Source organism: Lagopus muta, chromosome 2 (genome assembly GCF_023343835.1).
Source record: "Lagopus muta isolate bLagMut1 chromosome 2, bLagMut1 primary, whole genome shotgun sequence".
Taxonomy (NCBI): domain Eukaryota; kingdom Metazoa; phylum Chordata; class Aves; order Galliformes; family Phasianidae; genus Lagopus; species Lagopus muta.
This window is the reverse complement of record NC_064434.1, coordinates 87,803,689-87,817,486: the sequence shown is the minus strand read 5'-3', so window position 1 is coordinate 87,817,486 and position 13,798 is coordinate 87,803,689. Positions and strand designations below refer to the sequence as shown.

At 40.0% G+C, this 13,798-nt stretch overlaps 1 protein-coding gene across 1 annotated transcript in view; it reads right to left on the bottom strand.

The window, feature by feature from the left end:
- The window catches only part of HHAT (hedgehog acyltransferase), a 147,004-nt gene that overhangs the window by 13,804 nt on the left and 119,402 nt on the right, over window positions 1-13,798 (bottom strand). The window lies entirely within an intron of this gene.

The window sequence follows — 13,798 nt, the reverse complement described above, 5'->3', positions numbered from 1 at the left end:
GTCATAGGAAACAAACTCACAAAAGGGGTATCCGTGATTTTGTAGTGGCTGCAGTAAAAATGTGCATGAGATTAATTGTAGTTGGGACTACATTAAGCTAGAGGTTGGCAACCCTTGTTACATTGGCGAAAGCCTAGTGCCAAGTGAAGATTTCAAGGTGTCCATCGGTTCAACTGATTAACTGGAGAAGATCCAAAGGATACACTTGCTGGGAGGGGGAATATAGCTGCTGTTCTGAAGCTTTTCTTCTGAACACACTATTACTCCTGCTCCTGACAATGAGATTAATGTCCTTTTCTTTGGCAACAGAATACCTAACAGAAAGGAAAGCGTTCCACTTCCTACTTTATCCCTTTCATTTCAGTTGGATTTTCTATTGGTATTATATAAATTATTACTAAAAATGAATTTCTCACACTGAACTACATATTATGGATGAAATGGAGGTGCTTCTAAAAGAAATATATATGTGGTCACTTTATGCAACTGATTTTTGCCATAGAAAATGGATGCATAAAGAGAAAAGCATCCTCTTATTTTATTGGTTATTTACTATTTATTTACTAGAAACAGATTGTACACTGGACTATCAGGAAATGCCCAGTGTACAATCTGTTTCTTCAGCCTCACTCATTTCTTTCCAAAAACCTTTTGAATGGATACTGGCACACCCAGTACAGATTTTGAAAATTCAGCTTTTTGGATAAAATTTACCAAAGTGAATGACATTATCTTCATGTCTGCTCTCACTTCTTGTTTGTTTGGTTTTTTTTTGTGGAGACCAAGGCTGCTCAGATAACCCTGTGTTCCCCTTTGGAGAATTATTATTCATTGGGATTTGGCTCAGTGTTCACTTTACTGAAGAATTCAAAGATAACTATGGCTAAAAGACCTTCCTTTGCCCTTTAGTGTTTCACTGAGTATTGCACTCAAGTGAAGGACTCAGCTCTCGTTGCAAGTTTGTCATAACAAAGAAGCCTGATTAAATAAGAGAAATTTATCAATTGGCAGAATCCTTCATCCATTCCTTAAAGGAAAAGTCAAACACATTACTTAATACTTTGGTCAGAAACTCTGCTTAAGTCTTAGACTTGCGTCCTTGATGACCTTTAAATTATATTTGAACACATTACATTACCGAGACAGGAAAATTACCCTGGCAGATGGACCAAGGTCATTATCAATGTTCTATCATATCTACATCCCCTTTTGCTTAAGTCCCTGTATCTTCTATGGCTTTAGAATGGTAAATTGTTTTCTGTTCTTCAGAGAGTGATGGAGCTTAATTTGTTTTAAATCCTAACCCAAACTGCAACAGATGTTGTAATTGTTGGGTGGGATATCAGACAGGCAGTGGCACCTCTCCAGTTTGATTTGATATTGGAAGTATTACAGCATAGTAAATAAGAAGGATAGAAATAGAAGGATGACTCAAATTCATTGTCATTATTCTAAACAAAGGCTCTGAAACAAATAAGATTGAATAGTTAAAACAATTACGTGAATCTCCAACAGGGAGAAAGAAACATCAGAAGGTGGAATGAGAAGTGAATGAGGGAATCAGTGACATGGAAAAGATGGTCCAGGAAGCGAGAGTCAAACTCATGAATTTGGACAGATTCCTTGGTCACTAAAAAGAAGTGCTAAGAGGCTTGCTTAACTCATCAATTCTCATCTAACAGTCCAGTTAGAAAATGAGCACTGTACACTACATTTGACAACAGATGGTCCTAAACAAGTATTTTATGGGAGAGTAAAACACTCAGGATCTCTTGTAAAACAATACTTGCTTTCCGAAAAGGAGAAAGGAAAAAAGATTCAGTGATGATACATTTTTTTCAAATCTCAGGTGGCTGCGTTTAGTCTGAAGAGTGAAAACAAATGGAGCCCTCACTGCTTGTGAATTAACACAAACTTGCCCACTGCCTGTGAGCCTCACGCAGCAAGGATACTCCTGAGGTGGCTCAGCTTGCCTTGTGGCTTAGACCTGCACACGCACCCACACATGCAGAACAGATACCAACAGTTATTCATGGAAAGAGACCCAAAACGATCAACTTATACAGGTGATTGCTGCTAACAAGTGTGGCCTATATGTGGTAAAAACAAGGTCCAGCCTTTCAAGCCTTCCTTCAGAGCTAATTATGCTCATCTCTTTTTCCAGAGTAAAGACTGAAGTTAGTCTACAGTGGAGCTGTAGATATGGTACAAGCTGACCAATACTTTTACTGTAGATGAATTTAAATCTGACTAATACAGAATCAGTTTACCACCTTCCCTCTCAGAGATCTAACTGGATGTAATCTTACATTTCAATCAAGCTTAGCAGAACATTAAATACAAATGCTGCCAACTTCTTTAATGAAGACAGCAGTACATAAAGCTGAATTATTAACAAAATTACTCTTGCAGAACTCATGTGATGCAAGAACCTCTCTGCAAAAAAAAAAAAAAACACAACACAACAACAACAAAAAAAAACCAAACAAAAAAACCCCAAAACGTTAAGTAAATGTTACTGTCTCCTAAGGAAATAACCAACATTATTAACGGATATCTGTTTGGACTATACCTTAATTTTGAATCATATAAAAATTGCCATGGAAGCAATTGTCATCTTCAAAACCAGCAGAAATTTGGCAGAGTACTATATATAATACAGGCTCTTGATGTCATTAGCTTCAGTGACTAAAATGTTCATCAAGTGCACGTCCTTGGCTAGCTATAGCTATAGTCTCAGTTTCATGGGAACCGATGGGTCAGCACTGCTGCTGTAACAGAAGTACAGGAAGGCTGCTGTCGGCAGACATTTGCAGTTGTTTTTTATGCTACTGTGCCTGCACTGAAATGAAGTGATAGATGCTTCCTGTAACACTGTCAGTAGTGTGAAGTATGAGCAGGAAAAAAAAATATAGCTTCACAATCACAGTCAAGACTTAGTATATTAATACGTGACATGTGTGCATGCAGTCGGTATTCTTTGCATCTGTTTTGTTAGAGGCCAGTAACATCAGTTACTAACAGTAGTGCCTACACACCATGTTGTAGCAGCAGTGCCCATTGCATTTGCTGGAGCAGAAATTACAGTGGATCAGGTTCCCAAAGGGAAATGCTGAACGAGTGCTGGGTTCTGCTCTCTGCTTCCTTCAGCTGCTGCTCTATTGCTCTCTTAGAGTCAAGAAGCACAGTTTTTCTGTACACGTGGCTTGAGCTCTCCCACACCTAGATTTCATTTCTGCCCAGCACTATTAGAAGTATATCAGATTTTCCAGAATTGTCTGGCTGGCAGAAACTAAACCAAATACATCCCACAAATGCTTACAGCCTGTCCTTAACGTTTCCAGAGGCACCAGAGACTTGGGAGGGCTGAGGACATCCCATAACTCCCTTTTACCTGAGCAGTAAAGCTGAGGGCAGATTTTCAAAGGAAGGAAAGCAAGCCTAAAGCGTCATGAAGCACTCTAACCTGTGCATGACAGACACATACATTAGGACAGACAATCCTGGAGGGAAAAAGGGGGATGGGGCAGTAAGAGCAATTTGTTCTTACATGATACTTTTTGCCATTTCCTTCAGACTGTCAAAGCAGGTAAATGCTAGCTGTCTCTTAGTTTCTCTAGTTTTCATCTCACAGCCTTTCATCAGCAATAATGTTACTTAAAAAGATAAAGTTTGTGTATTTGTCTCTAAAGCAGGAGCCAGCTTTACTGAGACTGTTCAGAAATGCTTACTGCAGTGTAAAGATGATGCCTTTCTGTAAGCCATCATGGCTTTTTAAACAAGGACATGACCTTTCTAAACATGGCACAGGTCACACAAATCAAGATACGCCTAATTCATGGAAACTCCTATTTACAATGCAGTGCATGCACTGCTATTGCTGAAAACTTCACTGCCTGCTCAAGCAGCAAGGTTCCTGCTGAGGAACCACTTCTGGCTCTGCCTTCTGTGCAGGCAGGTTCTGTTCATGAGCACCCAGAGAACTTGGTGCCTAAGCAGTGCTGTGAAGAAGCACATTTCGAAGGAGGAATGGGTACTCTCGCAGGCCCTGGGACTTGACTCTTCAGCAGCAAAATGATATCAAACACTCTAGTAAAGCTATATTTCCCCTTTAACTAAACTCCACATATCAGTTTACACTATGGTAAGATTCAAGCCCTGTTCTACGTGACATTACAGGTAGCAGTCACAAGAGCATCCTTGCCATTACATGCTGTTTCTACCCAGTGAAGAGCTATACTGAACCGGTATGAAGCAGGAATTTATGCCAGATGTCCTGCTGGTACAGCCTGTGGGTGTTCCTGCATTTGCAGAGATGCCCTTGCACAGGTATGGCCCCAAGCATATGAATTGGAAATGTCAAACCCAGCACCAGCTAGACAGCCTGTTGTCTCTTCCCTGTTTGAATCATGGTCCTCCTGAGAAATCCCAGACAAACTCCAGGCATTTGTTAGTTCTTGAGAAATTTGGCATTTTGAAGTTACTCTGTATCCCCCAGAGCCACTTCCCCCTATGTGTGATGGCCAGAGCTTAATTATTACAGCTCTCTAACTACAGCTAGCCTCTGTCCCTTACACCAAGAGGGAGTCGGTAGTTTTCCCCCAGGAAGCACAGTTCATTATAAGCTGCTGTCAAGTATAAAATAGCTTTTGGCTCCTTAGATTTTTTTTGTTTTGCAGCGTGACACGGAATAAAAGGCAATATGCATTGAACTGTTTACGTGACAAAGGCACTAGTGCCACTGCACAACTTGAAGCAGCTCAATAGCTGAAAACAGCCGCTTCCCGCAGTGAATTGATGTGACAAAAGTTGGACTCATTTTTGAGCCAGGCAATAGATCTTCAGCCTAGTGCAGAGCAGCAAGTGTATCAAGTGCATGCTGTATAAAATTCAGCGTGCAGCTTACCTCAACCAAGCATTCTGAGACAGCCACACTGCGTGGAGATTTCTTACATCACCACCTTCACAGTGCTTCCTAAGGCAGTGAAGGTGTATGCAAGATAGACAAAGACCATACTAAATGTTTCGATGTAGCTGGGATAAGCTCCTAATGAAATTTTCATATGACACTATAAGCTCAGATTTAAATATTGTGATCTCTTGAGGTAGAGATGATCCAGACATTTAAAAACGGTGCTGACAAAACCAGTGAGGATTTTGCCACCCATCTTAATGGAAATAGGACCAAGTTCCTGGTGTTGATGCCATTGGTTATGTGGTGACCTTCACTCTCAGCAACTCGGGCAGAATTCATAAGCGCTCAGTAATTTGGGGACTTACCTGAAAGCATCTGAAATGTTGATGCCCACCCTAGAAAAGTGACGTGCTTGTAACAGTTGTTGGGGGACTTCACATCAATGAGTAACAAAGAGGAGAAATGGCCACCTACTGCAGAATGACCCAGTTGGAGGACAAGATCTGCAGGGACTGCCAAGCTCAGCAGCTGCCTGTACACAAGCTGCAGCAGCCTGTTTAACTGCTGCCTGTCTGCCAATGCTGCAGCACATTACACACATCCCAACCGGGACTGACAAACATAGCAGCAGGGTGGAAGTCCACTGGGAGGAAGCCCAAACTAAGCAACAGGCTTTAACAAGGACCAACTGAGGTGGGATAAGAAACAAATGCAGGAGGGACTGTGCATAAAGCAGGTAGCACAAGAGAAACTATCTCAAAAGCAGGACCATACAGTCAAGCCGTCATGTCCAGAGAAGAGTGCAAAACAACAAAATGGAGCAGGGAGAGCAGGAGGATAAACACCACTTTCCACATTGTGCTGACTCTAGCCTATTTAAAAACATCCATATGTTTATGGCTGATGAACGCTTGTGAGGGATGTGTCTGTGAACTGGCTTATGGTAGCCTCAAGTACCACAGAAACCATCTATCAACTTTAAGACTCTGCCCCAACACAAAGGTTCAGCTCAGACTCCAGTACAGTTTACACCTATGTTAAGTCAGCTCGATAATATTTACATATCAAAACCAGATGAAAACAGGACTTCCTTCATTGATGCGAAGTAAAATCTCTGAAAGCAACAATAAAAAAGTAAAACTTCAGCAGCCTTGTAGTGAGAAATCTCAGGTTCTCCTGACCCAGTTTATAATACATTAATTCCATCTCTTCCAGGATTAGTATGATACAAAAACATTAATATTAGTCATCAGTCTTCTCCTAATTTCACTGTAAGAAAAAAGTACGCAGTCTTATTTCAGCATGAATAAGCGCTCAGGGTGCAAACATACAGAAATACGTAGGTAGATGCACATGTTTGTTTGAAATTATACTGTCCATCAGTTCTTATTCGGTATCTCTTTAACTAGCAGGTGGGAAATCTCACTATTTTGCAACTCATCCTATGGGAAATGATTAGAAAGCCACGGAATTTTTGAAAGGCATGGTGACTTACTTTGTAGGCTATAAGGCTGTCAAAGGATGCCTCATCAGAACTCAGTGGGCCACAAGAGAAGCAAGCCTATCCCTTGGATGTGCTGGCCTTGGCTACCAGCTCCCCTGTATGCAGGGGTTTGCCTCAGTGAATGTTTGCCTCAGTGAATGCTTCTCAGTTATCTGAAGTACTTTTGGATTAGAAAAAAAATAACAAATCATTCTTTAAGAACCTAAACCCACATCCTCTTTGGAATTTCATTTATAGCTTCTGTTTGCCACTGATCAAGAAACAGCAGTGCAGAAAATTTGAAAAACATAAACACACTAAATATTCTGAACCCAGGTTCACCTTCACTGTGGACACAAAACACTCAACTCAGCTAAAAACCACACAGCAACACAGATTTACTTCTCTGCCATGCTCTCAGAATTTCCATTAAGAGACTTTTCTCCCTGATATTTCCAATCTTCTTTTCACATTAAAGGATCTTCAGAGGTGGCAGGAGCAATCGCCTCCAGGCTCTCCTAAACAATCAGTTCCAGCCTTCCTATGCTTTTGCTGAATACAGACATGCACCAGCACAAACCAACCCCAGAACACCAACAGAACTAACAGACAGCGCTTCAGCAAAGAAAAAAGCAACTTTCAGGAGATCATAGGATCATTAAGGTCAGAAAAGACCTCTAAGGTTATCTTGTTTTTACTCTCAACTGGCCACCAATATTGCCCACTAAACCACGTCCCTAAATATCACATCACTGTGTTTCTTGAACATCTCTGAGGACGGTGATTCTACCACCTCCCTGGGCAACCTATTCAAATGCCCAACTACTCTTTTAGAGAAGTTTTTCCTAACCTTCAACCTGAACATCCCCAGTGCAACTCAAGGCCATTCCCTCTCATTGCTGTTACCCAGGAGAGGAGGCTGACCCCCTACCTTACCACAACCTCTTTTCAAATGGTTGCAGAGGGCAATAAGGTAATATAGCCTATGGAAACAACCTCTACCAAGATCATCTTTCAATAACTACCATTGCAATAATAACAAAATTCAAAATGGAACTTATATTTTCTTTTTCTGGGAAAAAGAGGTAACTTCTGCCAGTGTTATGAATTCAGGTGCACACTACTTCAGATCTGCTGCCTGGGGACAGGCTTTGCAGCTCAGCACATAGCAGCTGTTGTACAAAGCAAGGAAAAAGAGTTCACCCAGCTCTGCATTCAGATGGTATTTTTCCCCCATGTGACTGTACACGGTAAGTCCAGATCTCTCATCTGACACCCACAGCTGATAATCACCTTTCAAAAAGACCCTCTTAAATAGCCGAGTTTGCATTTTATGATTTAAAGCAAGCCTGTGCAGTAGAAGACCAAGACATACTCAAGATATAGATCAAGACAAGATATACTCAGTAAATACACCTAGTGGAGAAAAAGCAGCCAGCAGCTCTTGTGACAACTTGCTTCCATGGTAGAAAGAGGGAGAAAAGAGGTGAAGGCACAGGCTGTAGTGCAGTAGATTTGCACACAGCAGAGGGAGGAGACATGAAGTGGGAGCAGCAAAGACTTAGGAGTGGAGCAAAAGGAATTTCAAATGATTTTTTTAGAATGTAAGCTCCATTTTAATGCATCTTACTTTTTAAATAAGTTGGTTCTTCTTACATTTTAAACAAACGATGACTTTCTTGAACATCTGCATTTTCTGAAATAATTTATAGAAATGCTGCTTTACTGAATCATGCTGTGAAGCTTCATACGTTAAAGGGTGATGATTTTATAAGACTAGAAATTGAATAAATAAAAACAGTAGCTATGGGTGTCAATTCAAGCTTTATAAATAATGCAGCAAGTAATATCATGAAAGTATCATGTGAGAGAACATGTGCTCTAAGTACTTTTCTACTAGAAATGCAATTATTTTTGATTCTGAGCATGAAAAGGAGTAACTTCTGTCCTAAATTATTTTCAGCTATAGCTTTCTTAGGAGATACAGGAAGATTATTATTATTTTTACAGTAGCTAAAAATTGGAAACAGGCTATGAATCTAAAACCAATGTTTGGTTTCCTCTTCTAGCCCACAAACAGAACGTAGCAGAGAATGAAAAGCCAGTATTAAAGAACTCAAGGATGCAGAATAGAATCACAGAACCATTAAGATTGGAAAGACCACTAAAATACCTATCCCGACCACCAACCCATCAGCACCACATCCCTCAGTGACACAAGCCACAGACTTTCTGGCCAGTCCTAGATATCTGAAGGTGCCACTGACTTCTTCAGTGCTATTAAGGATCCCCCCCAGGTACCAAGTTACTTCTTGCTATTACACACTCCTGCCCATAGTGTACATACTCAGACACCAAAGTTTTTATTGTCAGCATTAGGTTTTCCTCTTCAGGGTTAGGTTTCAATCGGTCTGGTCATTAGATGAGTAAAAAAATCCCTCAAGAAATAATTTATATAAAATTTATATTAAAATGTATATATATAAAATGTATATAAAAGTACAAAATGTACTTTTTAGTATCTGAAACTTTGTGTACTTTGTGTATCTGAAACACTTTGGGTCATCTTATTTTACTATTAAATGGCTAAAATACATATAAAATGTACTGACCAACCAAAATATAACCTTTTTTCTTAAGGAAAATTAATAAACATACCAAATAATTAAGATAAAAATGAATCTTCTCACCAATGGAGTGTAAGTTAAAGGCAGTGTACAGCAATGGAAGGTGATGACAGTGTCTTCTACTAAGACAGGAACATGGCTATCAGGGTATTCATCATGATTCAGTTTAGAAAGCAGGACAGAAAAAAGGTGGTTCACCCTTTCTGAAGGCTGGTAGCCTCAAGAAGAGCACAATCTCCAAATAGAGATACTTCTTCCTCAGCTGCTAACCCTTAAGTGATGGTGAGGAGGAGTGGACCTTATGGTCACTCAAGTGCATTGCTTGCACTTGAGCTCCCTGTGTTGCCCATGCTTTTTCACTGGGTGCTCAATCATTTGTTCAGGCCATGACCCTATAACTCCCATACAGCTGGGATGAAGAAACACCCTGATTTTAATTAATTCACTTTGGCCTGAGGTAGACTTCATAGTTCCTAATGGTATTCTTGTTCTCACTAAACCTCCCCCAAAAGTGCATCAGTATTACACCTAGCAGTACTGCAGCACTGTTCGTGGTATCACAGCTCACTCTGAGTCTCCTACTCCTGACCCCAAGCAGAGCCTTTTCCCCCTATGCTAGGGCCCTCTGCTCCCCACTTCACACAAGCGCCTACCAATTGCTCAGCTCTATGGTGATGATGCCCAGATGGGGCTTCTCCTAAAACCTCCAACAGGTCCAGTGGGTGCCCTTGCTGCACCCAGCTGTGTCACAGGCAATGGGCCAGGCCACTGCTGCGCTGGCATACTTCAGCCCCTGTCCACCTTAGCTTAAAAATGGCAACTCAGTGCAGTCCTTGCTTTGTACAAAGAATCTTCTCTATCAAAAAGAATGTAAATTACACATAAACTTGCAATATCTTTGCTTTTATCGCTGTTCCTGTGCCCTGCTCTTCCATTAAACCCATTCATGTTAACATGATGCACTAAGCTTTCTGATAAATTTCATTTAAAAAGTAAAGCAATGAAACTGAAAATCCAAGTCAATAACTGCATACAGAGAAAGACAACGTGTTTTTACTTATCCTGAAGAGCAGTGACTGGATTGCATCAAAGACTCAAGGGGTCATATGTAGAGAACAGGTGTGAACTGCACCATCAGCCACAGAGCTGTACAAATTAAAAGCAAGAGGAAGATGCATGCAGCTCATCAACACCAGCAGCTTTGTTTTTTTTTTTTTGTCTTTTTGTTTTTTTTTCTGTTTTCCTACAGTATTTGAAAGCCGTATGTCCATTTTACAGCTTAACAGTATAGAGTTTTGAAACACTGGCTTTTCATATTATTAACCCATACTTCAAAAGTCCTCTGAAATAAGGCATAAAAACTATAAAAAATATGAATTCCCTCCTACTTCTTGCTGTAGTTTGAAAAGCACTTACGTCAAGAGTTTCCTACATTTTTAATGCATATTTTTTATTTTTGATTTCAAGAAAGTACAACAAACCTCTGAGTGTTGACACTATGTTAAATCTGTTTGCTTCCCACAAACCGTCTTATGACTTGCATGAGTGAAGTAATCTTTCTATATTCAGGAGAATGTCCAAACATTGTTTTAACCTTGAAGCTATGAAAAATCAAAAAGCTCGTGTCCTCTTTCCAGTGGTGCAAACCATCCCTCCTACTCCTATCAGGTTACAAGATGCTGTACACTAGAAATCACGCTATTTTTACCATCTGCCTTTTCATTTATCACTGCATTAAAACTACATGATGCCTTTATCAGGCAAAGGAAATGATCTCAAAATCTTAAAGGTAAGCAAAACCTCCTGTCACAGTACAGAACTCTGGCATGAAGGACAGTGACATTCAAAAGATATAAGTAACAATGTAATGAAAGGGATTAAAGATTGTCAGACTATATGTAATGTTCAGACGTCACAATATTTTCCTAAGCGCATTAAGTGATAAAAGCTCGTGTTATTAAAAAATGAATAAATCTCACACTAAGGCTCTTTTGCTGCCTTTTTTTTTTTTTTTTCTTGGTACGATTACTCAAATTTTCTTATAAACAGCTTTTTTGAGAAAATTTATTCCGAATAGAAATTTTGTAGCAATATGGCACAAAATCATGTGTTTGTCCATTTTTAGGAGATGATAAAAGGTGAAAGGTGGTACTTCTTCATTCAGTTATGGAAGAGAAGTGCACTATTTAGCCTGTTTGCAAGTGATAACTAGGTCAAGCGGCCCAAGAATTGAAATGCAGCACTGAGACGCTCATCACGACTTTAAAGATCATTGCTTTTAAATATTTTGAATCAAATTTAGTAAAGCCCTTTTTCATCAACAATGACTGCATGGTCACAGTCAATGTTCACTGGAGATGCTTGTTTAACTAAATTCATACAGCTTAATGCAGTCTTTGCATGAAATGTAGGAAAACTGTGAGAAGAACCCAGCCAGGAAGCTGAACTTCAGTATTTCATGGTTAAAAGCCCAAGCTCCTGTATCAGACATGAGGTCCTCACTGCGAGCAAATCAGGAGAATTCTGTTTATAATAAATGGAGGCAACCAATAAATATTACTGCAACTAGTCAATGTGTGACTGGAATGTCAAGCTTCAGACAATGCTGCTAGCTAAATTGCCTCACTGAGCAGAAATTATGTGGATTTGAAAGGATTATAAAAGGATGAATTATCCCAGCTGTTCTCATTCTTTTAAGTCACTTGTATGAAAATATTTGCTGCAGGCAGTATTCTTCTGCTGCTTAATTTTCATGGATGCTTTATAGCCACAAAGAACAGCAGAGCTCCTACTTACTGGATAATGTTCATGCGTGGCAGACAGACAACCAACACGATCATTTTCTTTTCCTCTTTCTCAAGAATCAAATCAAGGGCTTACCATCCTAAGCAAAGCTGATCTCTTCTATCATCACTGGTGAATTGGCAGACAACTCATTCGTGTCCTGTTTGAGGATGCCCTTGTATTTCCTGCCTGACACCATCTTCTAGAAATGAATGCATCTGGTTGTCCATTGGGTAGAAGAAAAAATAAGCTGGATCAAGAACTCTTTTTTTCCTTTCTTCCTCCCTTTCTTCTATGAACTCAGATAAAAGATCATGGCCATCTAACAGCCTTTTCCACATGTACATGTGGAACTTCCTTTTGAGCCAGAACAGCTTGACAAAGTGTGCTATAAAACCATGTTTAACCATATTTACTGATTTTAAAATGCCAGCAATCTTTAAGAGCGAAACGGTCTTTTTCCTTCTCTGATAAAGTGAGATACTGTATTTCAGAGTGAGACCACGACAGCATATTTTCTGTATTTACTATAGAGTATGATCAGAGTTTAGCTCTTTTGTTATATTAACCACATTCATTACACATTCAGGGGGATTTTAGTGGGTGCCAGACCAAAAGAAATAACTTAAATTACTTTAATTAGTTTTCCTTCAAAACTGCATATAAAAATGACAAATAAGGATGATCAAACTCATCTCTTAGTCCCCCATGAGTGCAGATTTCTCTCTCTGTATTCTTCTCCCTTTCTTTTCCTTTTAAAAAATTTAATATATATTTATTAAGTCTGCAGCGTGAATCAGATTGTATCACAAAGAACATCTTTGTATGTCACTGTCAGGGATATTGTATTCTGGTAAAACCAACAGATTAATTAGGGAGTTGGCAATTCATCCTCCAGTGATAGCTCTTTTTTACCTCCTTGTAAGATAACAAACCAGTCTACATTTACCAGGGAACACCTGCTTTTAGCCAAGACACATTACGATCAAATAATTCAAGATTAAAGCAGGAAGACAATGCTGACAGCTTTTTTTTTTTCAAAGTTGTTCTCTCTGCAGCAGTGTATTTCTGTGATAATTATGCTAATCTGTTTCATGTATAGACACGCTGAGATCTGATTCCAACTCCATGAAATGGATCTCCTTATTAAATAAAAATACACCATGTGTTTTTTAAATGTCCTACTTCTGCATATCCTGTCAAAGTGCTGGTGGGAGGAACAGGTCAAGGAAGCTGTTTGCCCAGAAATTTAATGAGAGAGACAGCAGTCAATGCAATGCTTTTACCTTAACACTCCGAAGTGCTTCATCCGCATAAAAAATAACAGAAGTTTTCAGTGTGGTAAAGAGAAAGTGAAGTTCGATGACATTAGCATCATGGAGCTTCTTCATCTGGAGGGCAACCCAGGGGCACATGACAGCCAGTAGCCCGATTTTGCCTCCCGAAACACTCACTAGAGTGAGTGACCACAGACTTTTCACTCTGGGGCCCAAGCCTGGCCAGTTTCTCAGCAGCTCTGAGCAATCTGCATCTTTAAAAGCCTGAGTTCTCCACAAACACACTGCCCTCGAGCAGGCACAGCTCTAGCTGCTGCTGTGTGATCCTGAGCAGGCTGCAGCCAGACACGCTGCCAGCATGGACAGACTGACCTGGTCACTGCTCAGTTCTGGGCAATCTGAAGTCATGGTAAGCAGGGCTGGGAGGAAGGGACAGCAGCTGCTTCTGACCGAAAAGCGTTATGACTTCCTATTGTAATTAAATATTTGTATGCGGACAGCAACAAAAGGACACATCTGCCTGCCAGAAAATTAGCAAACTGCAGATAACAGGATACAAAAATCAGAAAAAGTGCAGCGAGCTTCAAATCTGCTGAAGTCTTTTTTTCATCAAATGATTATTTAATGCCTTGAACAATCAATAAATCATCCATACACTATACCTAGAGCTGAAGGCACACAGCAGAAACACTCACCAGCCATATATGCTGCA